At 44.2% G+C, this 9,206-nt stretch overlaps 1 pseudogene; it reads right to left on the bottom strand.

Moving 5' to 3' along the window:
- Window positions 1-5,546: 5,546 nt before the first annotated feature.
- Window positions 5,547-8,110, bottom strand: LOC117712416 (nucleophosmin-like; annotated as a pseudogene).
- Between the last annotated feature and the right edge of the window lie 1,096 nt (window positions 8,111-9,206).

The raw sequence follows: 9,206 nt of genomic DNA, 5'->3' as shown, positions 1-9,206 counted from the left end.
TAACAAACAAACAAACAAACAAACAAACAAACTGCAATTAATACTTCTGTGAATGTGTAAAACATTTTGTGGTGTTTCCTGTTCTTCCAAGTGTGTCTTCCAGTGAGACTTATGTGAATCATGGGAGTAGGGCCTCCTTTGGCTGTGAAAAGCCATTATCAAACAAGAGTGGTGGGAAAGAAAGGAGGAAAGGAGGGAAGGGAAGGAAGGAAGAAGGAAGGAAGAAGGAAGGAAGGATGGTGGAAAGGATGGAGGAAGAAAGGGAGGGATGGAAGAAGAGAGGAAGGAAGGGAGAGAGGGATGGAGAAAGACAGGAAGGGATGAAGGAAGAGAGGGAAAAAGAAAGGAGGGAGGGAAGAAAAACAGAAGGGAGGGAGAGAAGGAGAGAGGGAGATAGGAAGAGAGAGGGATAGAGGAAAAAAGGAAGGAAGAGAGTGGGGGAGGGAAGACTGAAGTAAGTTAGTTTTAGAAGGACTGAAAAAAATGCAAGTTTGATAAAATCTGAGTGGAACAGCCAGATATGTATGGGTTCCTCTAAAACTCAAAATTATATTTTAAATACAAAAATTAAAGGAGTAGACAAAAAAATTGCCCACAGGCTGAGTCATCTGCATGATAAGCCACACCCACATATGGCAAGCCACACCCACATATGGTAGATTTAAGCTTTTCTCAGTCAGGCTGAAATAGCACAGCTCAGGCTGACTCCTGACTCCGTGCTGGGTAGTTTTGTTTTTTTGTGAGATTTATTAACTCTTTAAACCTGTAGGAAAACCTATGAGAAAATAACAACTATTCTTTCTACTTAAATGTGGAAACTGGTACCAGTGAGGTCACAGAACTGCCCAAGGTCACTATCATGTTTTTGTTGTTTTGTTTTGGTTTGGTTTTTGGATTTTTGAGACAGCGTTTCTCTGTGTAGCCCTGGCTGCCCTGGAACTTACTCTGTAGACCAGGCTAACCTTGAATTCACTGAAATTTGCCTGCCTCCCTAATGCTGGGATTAAATGTGTGTGCCGCCACTGCCCAGAAACTATCATGTTCTTTTTTTTTTTTTTTTTTTTTTTTTTTTTTTTTTTTTTTTTTTGGTTTTTCGAGACAGGGTTTCTCTGTATAGCCCTGGCTGTCCTGGAACTCACTCTGTAGACCAGGCTGGCCTCGAACTCAGAAATCCGCCTGTCTCTGCCTCCCAAGTGCTGGGATTAAAGGCGTGCGCCACCATCGCCCGGCAACTATCATGTTTTTAAACTCTTTCTCCAATTGCCTGTCTGTATCTTGTCCAACATTGGGTGTCCCCAGTTTTCTCTGCTTGAGAGCCTGAGCCCAACCCTGAGGTCCCATCCTTGCTGGCCCTTGGCATCTCCTTTGTCATTTCCCCTATATCCTTACCTCTTCTCGGCATTTCTCCTTCTGTTCGAATATGCCTCTCTCCTGATTTACTCTCCTAGTTTGCCAAGACACCCCTTAGAGAAGAGTACACACAGGAACATTTTTTGAGAACTTGAATTCCAAAAAAGCCTCTCAGGTGCTCAACATGGAATCCTACCTTGACAATATTTTGTTTGCTTGGTAATTGTCTTAGTCAGGGTTTGTATTCCTGCACAAAACATCATGACCAAGAAGCAAGTTGGGGAGGAAAGGGTTTATTCTTCTTATACTTCCACATTGCTGTTCATCACCAAAGGAAGTCAGGATGGGAACTCACACAGGGTAGGAATCTGGAGGAAGGAGCTGATGCAGAGGCTATGGAGGGTGCTGCTTACTGACTTGCTTCCCCTGGCTTGCTCAGCTTTCTTTCTTACAGAACCTAGGACTGTCAGCCCAGGGATGGCACCACCCACAATGGGCCCTCCCCCTTGATCACTAATTAAGAAAATGCCTTCCAGCTGGATCTCATGGAGGCATTTCCTCAAGGGAGGCTCCTTTCTCTGTGATAACTCCAGCTCATGTCAAGTTGATACACAAAACTAATCAGCACAGGACTTTTAGTTTTTTGAGATGTGTTTTCACTGTGTATCTAAAGTGGCCTTGAACTCATGAAGCCTCAGTTTCCCAAGTGCTGGGATTACTGGAGTGTCACCACGTCACTCTATTGTAACAATCATTTTTCTCCAGAACTTTCAAAGAATTGATGCACTGTCTTGACCTTGTGTTGTTGAGAGGTCTGGCGGCATTCCAAGTCTTGATCTTTTATGCAAAACCTGCTTCAGCTTTCTAGATGCCTTGAGCGATATAGTTTTTATTTCTGATTCAGATAGGTTGAGTGTCCTAAAAATAGAGGACCACTCAAATCCCTGAGTAGATTTGACTGTGTGTGAATAACCGAGAGATTACTCTCAGGAAAAATGGGGTGAAGACCTGGGAAAAGAACCTGAAAGGGTTAAAAATTTTTCAAAAACTCCTAACAGGCTGAGCAGAACCAGGAGTGCAGGTCAGCTTGGTCATGAGCTCTGTGTTTCAGGAATTTGGCTGACCACAAGATAGATAGTTGAGTACAAATAGGCTCTTAGAGAATAGCCTATACAAAATGTTCCCCATGACTGTTCCTTGGACCCTGTCACAAACTGAATAATGGACTGGGACTTTCCACAGGTACTCTCCAATAACCCTCCTTCACTCCCCCTGGGTTGTAGTTTCCCCCCTAGTTGTGGTTTTTGGCTTTAAATTCTCTCTGTCTACAAAGCCCCGAGGGTCAGACCCCATTGCCCCTGCGTGGGCTACAGGTTTTGACCTCAACATGTTGATTGAAATATACCTCTTGCTGATTGCATCAGGTTCAGTGTCTTGTGAGTTATTGGGTGGCCACAAATTCCTGAGGCTTTTGTGAGGTCCTCCCTTCGTGGGGGCCTTACAAACCCAAGTGGTGTCCCCTAGAATCTGTACTCTGAATGGGAGTAGGGTTTGTAGCCAGAGTTGTACCTCAGATTCAGTTCTCTTTGAAGAAAAAAACCAACAGGCCTTTTGAATCCTCAAGTTTGTCTGTCACCCTTCTGGGCAGAGTGTAGTGGTAGGAACCTCCTATGAGGCGTGGCTTCTGCTTGGCTAAAGAAATTCTCCAGAGAAGGAAGCTATGAGACACAGCCCTGCGATGGTTTGACTGTCTCCCCAAAGCTGGAAATTTACTCCCCCAATTCATGTGTTAATGTTAATTTGGGAGGGAGACCTTTGCAAGTCCTTAGGTTAAGGCCTCCAATTAGTGACTCAGTAAGACACAGAAGACTAAGTTAACACTCACTGCATCTCATCACGAGGCTATGCAGGAGGAAGTCCCTCACCAGACACTGAATGCACATCTGTGTCAAGCTCTTAGAGTCCAAGAGTCTAAACTCTGTTCTTTCTAAATTACCCACTGTCTATGTTGTTATAGCAACAGAAACAGATAGGAAGCAGGCAGCACACCAGGCTGATGGAGCTCGAGTTAGAACTGGGTTGGAAGCTGTCTTTTTGCTGGTTGTCATTGCACTCTTGTTCAGCTATGGACCCTATATGCAATAATATTGACATCTGGGCAAAATAAGCCCACTGGTGCATGTCTGTTATATGGGTAATAAGTCACTTTCTAATAGGATTTATGGTTTATACTGTAGGAGAAAAATTCATGTCTAATCCCATGTACCTGGTCAAAAGCCCATGGCTTGGGAGTTTATGAGCACTGGGGTTTTGCAAAAATGGACATAAGTATGTTTATAAAATTGCCTCCAAATAGCTATAAATCTATCCATAGTATGGATGTTCTGTCAGCATTGGCCTGCGAGGCTTCATTATGCAGTGGTCAGCTCATGCTTGGACAAAGAATACAGAATAAGTGACTCCTGGACACCCATCCATTAGTGGGATAACTGTCTTACCTTTCCAAGGCTCAGAGAACATTACAGAGAAAGGGTCAGAAAGAACATGAGAGTCAGAGAACCAGAAATGTAGAATGCTCCCGTCAGGGCACGACATGGATGTTGCACATTAGAGTTCACAGCAGCTGTGGCCATCAGCACAAGATCTCCACAAGATCGGGCCCCTTTAACACCCTGTCATGGATGGGGAAGTCTCATGGGAAAACTCCCCTTCTAAAGATTTACACACAATTAACAGTGGGCTAGGAAAGGAGAGTGGCTACCCCCACTGCTAAGATACCCAGCTCCTGTGAACAAACTCTTATCTCGGAGCCTATAAATAACCATAGTAAAACTCACTTGGTTATATTCACAGAAGTGACATGAAAGTAGAAACAGAAGCCTGGCATAACTGGCAAACAGAAGTGGATTACCAGAGTGGAATGGGAAAAGACGGCAGGAGAGTGGCTGTGAGTGTGAAATACATGATATTCTCTGTGAGTATAAAATACATATTATTCATGTGCAAAAATGTCATAATGAAGCCCATTACTTTATAGCATTAATTAGTTATAACGAAGATGTTCAAAAGAATGAATTTCCCCATTCCCCTACCCTTCCCCCCCTGGCCCACACCTCACTCTGGCAGCATGGAAGAGCTGGCATGGGCAAAGGAGAGCTGGCTCAAGAGTGTGAAAACGGGAGAGTTGGCCCTGCACCTTGCCTGGCAAAGCAGGAGAGCCAGCGCATTGACCAAATTAGCTTCCACCCAGGCCCGGAGCCAGGGCTCTGAGTTGGTCCACGCCAGCATCCGCCCCATCTATGAACTGTTAGAGCATGCGAAGGGGCCAGCCCTGCAGATCCAAAGCTTCAGGATCTCCACGACACAGGGCAACAACAGTATTTCTGAGAGGAATCCCTGTGGGGATCCAGTATTGTTAGTGAGGCAAAAGTTAAGAGTTCTCAAACCAGACCAATGACTCATTGTAATGGACATGTAAGTAAAGCTGTTTGGGCAAAAGGGTGTACTATGTGACACACTGTGACACACTGCAGCTTCCGCAGCAAGATGGGAGATATATATATATATATATATATATATATATATATATATAGAGAGAGAGAGAGAGAGAGAGAGAGGTTGCAAAGGCAGAGGGTGGATAATATGAAGGGACAGAGAGATGAGTGAGATTGGGGTGCATGATGCGAAATTCACAAAGAATCAATAAAAAGTTTAAAAAAATAAATAAGAAAACAAGCACCAGGAAGTGTTCCCACCAGGAAGAGTAGCCACTAAAGGATTGCAAATGTGAGTGGATTAGGAATCACCTGGGACACACATCTCTGGGAGTGTCTTTGTGGGATTTTTCTGAGAATTTTAACTCAAGACTCACCCTGAATGTATCTTATGTTAATCAATGGACTGGGGTCCTGAACTGATTTAAAAGGAAAAGGAGAAGCCAGAGAAGTGCTTCTGCCTCCTAGCTCTTCTTTTGCTAGGCACCATAGACCAGGCTTCTCCTGCTGCTGTGCCTTCTCTAACGTGATGCACTGTATTCTTCTGAACTGTGAGCCAAAATACAGCTGCCTTCTCTTGAGGTTCTTGTTAGATTTCTCACAGTGATGAGAAAAACAAAGATGCAGTAAATTAGTTCAACCAAGTTAATTAGCTCTGTTTAGCCCAGAAATCCTTAAAGTGTGACCACCTCAAACCCCGGTTCAGATGCTGCAGGATACACGGCTGGAACCGAAGAACCCCAGCCTTTGGTTTCGAGTGGCCATGAGTGGTTTACTATGGCAGATGCTAGAACAGAAGAGACACAAAATGTTCTTAAACGCTTGCTTGTGTGTGACTGAAATTTGCATTGCTGTCACAACACCAATATATGTATTTTAAGAAAGCAAAGATTTATTTGGGCTTAGGTTTCAGAGACTTCAGTCCATGGTGCAGGGAAGGTGTGGCAGAGAAGTCCAGCTCACATCACACACAGTAGGCCAAGAAGGGTGAGACTGTTGCTCAGACCAGCTCTCCTCTTTCCCTCACAGGATGGTGGTCCCCACATTCAAGTTTGGTTCCTTCTCCCCTTAGTTAATTCTCTCTGGAAATGTCCTTACAGGTGCACCTAGGGGGTTGCCCTACTGAACCTCTTGGCATCTGGTATTTTTTTCCTCTCCTCTCTTCTCTTCTCCTCTCCTTTTCTTTTCCTTCCTTTCTTTCCCTTCCTTTCTTTCCCTTTCCTTTCCTTTTCCTTCCTTCCTTCCTTCCTTCCTTCCTTCCTTCCTTCCTTCCTTCCTTCCTTCCTTCCTCCTCTTTCTTTCTTGCTTGCTTGCTTGCTTGCTTTTTTTCTTGTTCATTCAATTATTGAGCAGCTAAGGATACAAGTGTATTAAAACATGGTCAGAGAGATGAGGCACATGCAAAAGTTCTAAAAACCAGTAAAGTCCTCTGTACCACAAGAGTGAAGAAAGATACTTTAGGAAAACAAGAGATCACGCCCAGTATGCAAGTGTGGAAGGATAACCAATCAGGAAAGGCGAGTGGGGAAGGATGACCAATCAGGAAAGGGGAGTGGGGAAGGATGGCCAACCAGGAAAGGGGAGTGGGGAAGGATGGCCAATCAGGAATGGAGATGGAGATGAAAAGAGAAGACTTGAGTCTGGATTGTTGATGGTGCTCTGTGTGTTCCATTTCTACACTTGCTTGCATTTTTGCCTTAATGTCTTCTATGGAACTAGGTCCTTATGGTGTTTTAGGCGGGTGTTGTTTTTGAAGGACTATTTACCTTTTGATCTCGATGTTGATGGCTTTAAGTCTTTTCCATTTCTGTTTGATTTTTGTGCATTTTGGGCTGGAATAAGTCATACAAATTCCTCTAATGGAAAGTTTTCTTCAGTTTCCTCCTTATCAAAATCTTCTTCTCCTTCTCCTTCTCCTTCTCCTTCTCCTTCTCCTTCTCCTTCTCCTTCTCCTTCTCCTTCTCCTTCTCCTTCTCCTTCTCCTTCTCCTTCTCCTTCTCTTCCTTCTCCTTCTCCTTCTCTTCCTTCTCCTTCTCCTTCTCCTTCTCCTTCTCCTTCTCCTTCTCCTTCTCCTTCTCCTTCTCCTTCTCCTTCTCCTTCTCCTTCCTCTCCCTCTCCTCCTCCTCCTCCTCCTCCTCCTCCTCCTCCTCCTCCTCCTCCTCCTCCTCCTCCTCATCATCATCATCATCATCATGTTTTACTTTTTTTCCTGTACAACCTTGTTACCATCTTCAGGAGCAGCTCACTTTCCATACATACTCCTCGTTCTTATCGTCTTACCCTGTATCCTCCTCTCTCTACAGCTGCTAAGTGCTGTCCAATGTGCACAGATCCTGAACTATGCATCAACCTTAAGACCACAGGTGGTGTGGTCTCAAAGGCCCCACGGGAAACTGGGGGCTGTACAGACATCTTCAACGTTTCCAGTGTTACTTTAATTGGACAGCCTTCAGCGTTCATTGCTTCTGTCTCTACAATGTATAATCTATTGTCCCTGCCCCTAAACTGTTCTTAATGATAACTGCTGCTCATTTGAATCATTAGTCACCTTAAAGTGATAATCTTTGTCTGCCTTTAGTTCACAACGGGAGATATAGTTCTAAGGCCTAAGAGGGTTCATGCCTACGTCCACTTTGTTTTCCTTGATGTGGAAGTGTGCCCTTCAGCATGAGAGAAGCCAAAGAGAAAACTGCTCCTCAGAACAGACACAGGGATGGAATCATGCCAGGAATAAAAGCGTGTGGCACAGGCTAGCCTTGAACCCGTGATCTTCCTGCCCCCACCTCCTTCAGTAAATCCCACCGGCACCAACTTCTTGGCTTTTCTTAATCCTTGAGTTGACAATGAAAATTTAGGCTGTCATATAATAATGTTAGTAAGAGCTGACCCAAACAAAGATTCTTTTTTTAAGCCTTAAAACTCATCGCTAAGTTCAGCTGTTTCTTTGGTATTGAAACTCCAAGAGACTTTCCTATTTAATTTTTGATCTATTTCTACTTTTCTTAAACAGAACTACCCTCTCCTTTGCTTCTCTATTTGAATGGGTATCTTTTGACCGTCACCTAGTGAGCCCCACTGACATTCAGTAAATGGTACACAGTGTCAACAGCACATGTCCACTGCCAGTCACATAAACCTCATCAACGAGGCCTTATCACAGGCTCTCACCTCCGTGTAAACAATGAGAGGCTAAGAAGTGGTGTGAACGCTCAGCTAACTGACAAGTACGGGAGCTGTTTGTCTTGGTGCCGCACAGAGCCCGTCATCCCCAGGAGGCACACTGCACCACCAGGCTGGTTGCCCTTCTCTCCTCAACATAGAAATGCTTTCAGAAACGCTGACCATTTGCAGGTGCTACTCTCATAAACTCGACTACAGGGATGGAAATCAAGCCACCAAGTTAGTCACAGAGCTATTCCTGAAACTTGGGCAGCAGAGAGCGGTGAAGAGCAGTGGGCTGGGATGTGATTGAGAGATGGTACCGGGCAGAGTATGCACGCTTGCCATTAGGGCTTGGATCTCAGTCACCTGGTCTACAAGCCCAGGTACTGATCAAGGCTCTCTAACCTCAGTTGCTTCAGGAAAATGGGAAGTATGTCGATATTTCAGAAGATTCTTGGGGCTGGCGATATGGCTCAGTGGATAAGAGCACTTGCTTAGCACTTGAGGCTTTTGATTTCATCTTGGCACAAGAAAAAGAAAAAAAATCAAGTATTCTTTGTGGGATAAAAAATATGTTGCATAAAATATCCAGTTATAGGTCAGTGGGTTAGTTATTACCGTGTGTCCTTGCTGCTGCACTGATGTGGTAACAATGGTATCCCACTGTTATTTGAACAACCCAATCAAGCCAAAGTCATTACTAATTTCAATTCACATACTTATTGTTTGTTTAGGCCAGGACTACAGGTCACCCACCACACATCAAACACTAGCTTTTGCTTTTTGTGACTTTGCCTTATTTAAGTTATCTTTTTCTTCCTTTTTGTTGAGACAGGGTAATTTAGCACAGCCCAGGCTGTACCTAAACTCTCGATTCTCCTGCCTCATCCTTCTGAGTACTGGGAATACAGGTGGGTGCCAGCTTATCTGGCTTCTTCATTTTTTAAAGTCTTCTAAGAGATGAGACATTCCCCCTGATTTACAGGTGAGAAAGCTGAAGTTTAAATAAGTGGAGTTACTTTTCTAAAGACTATTGAACACATGATAGGTTTGAGATGGAAACACAGGCTCTGTGGATCTGTGGCTCTTAGCAAATATGGAATTGACATAAGTCTGTGGGATTATAACCTTGGTAAATGTGGGGCTGGAGTTAGTGGGAGTTAAGTTGAGACTTGTAGGAAGCATGGTGTGACCAGAGGC

Source organism: Arvicanthis niloticus, chromosome 7, assembly GCF_011762505.2.
Source record: "Arvicanthis niloticus isolate mArvNil1 chromosome 7, mArvNil1.pat.X, whole genome shotgun sequence".
Classification (NCBI taxonomy): Eukaryota; Metazoa; Chordata; class Mammalia; order Rodentia; family Muridae; genus Arvicanthis; species Arvicanthis niloticus.
This window is presented reverse-complemented; position numbering and strand designations above follow the sequence as displayed.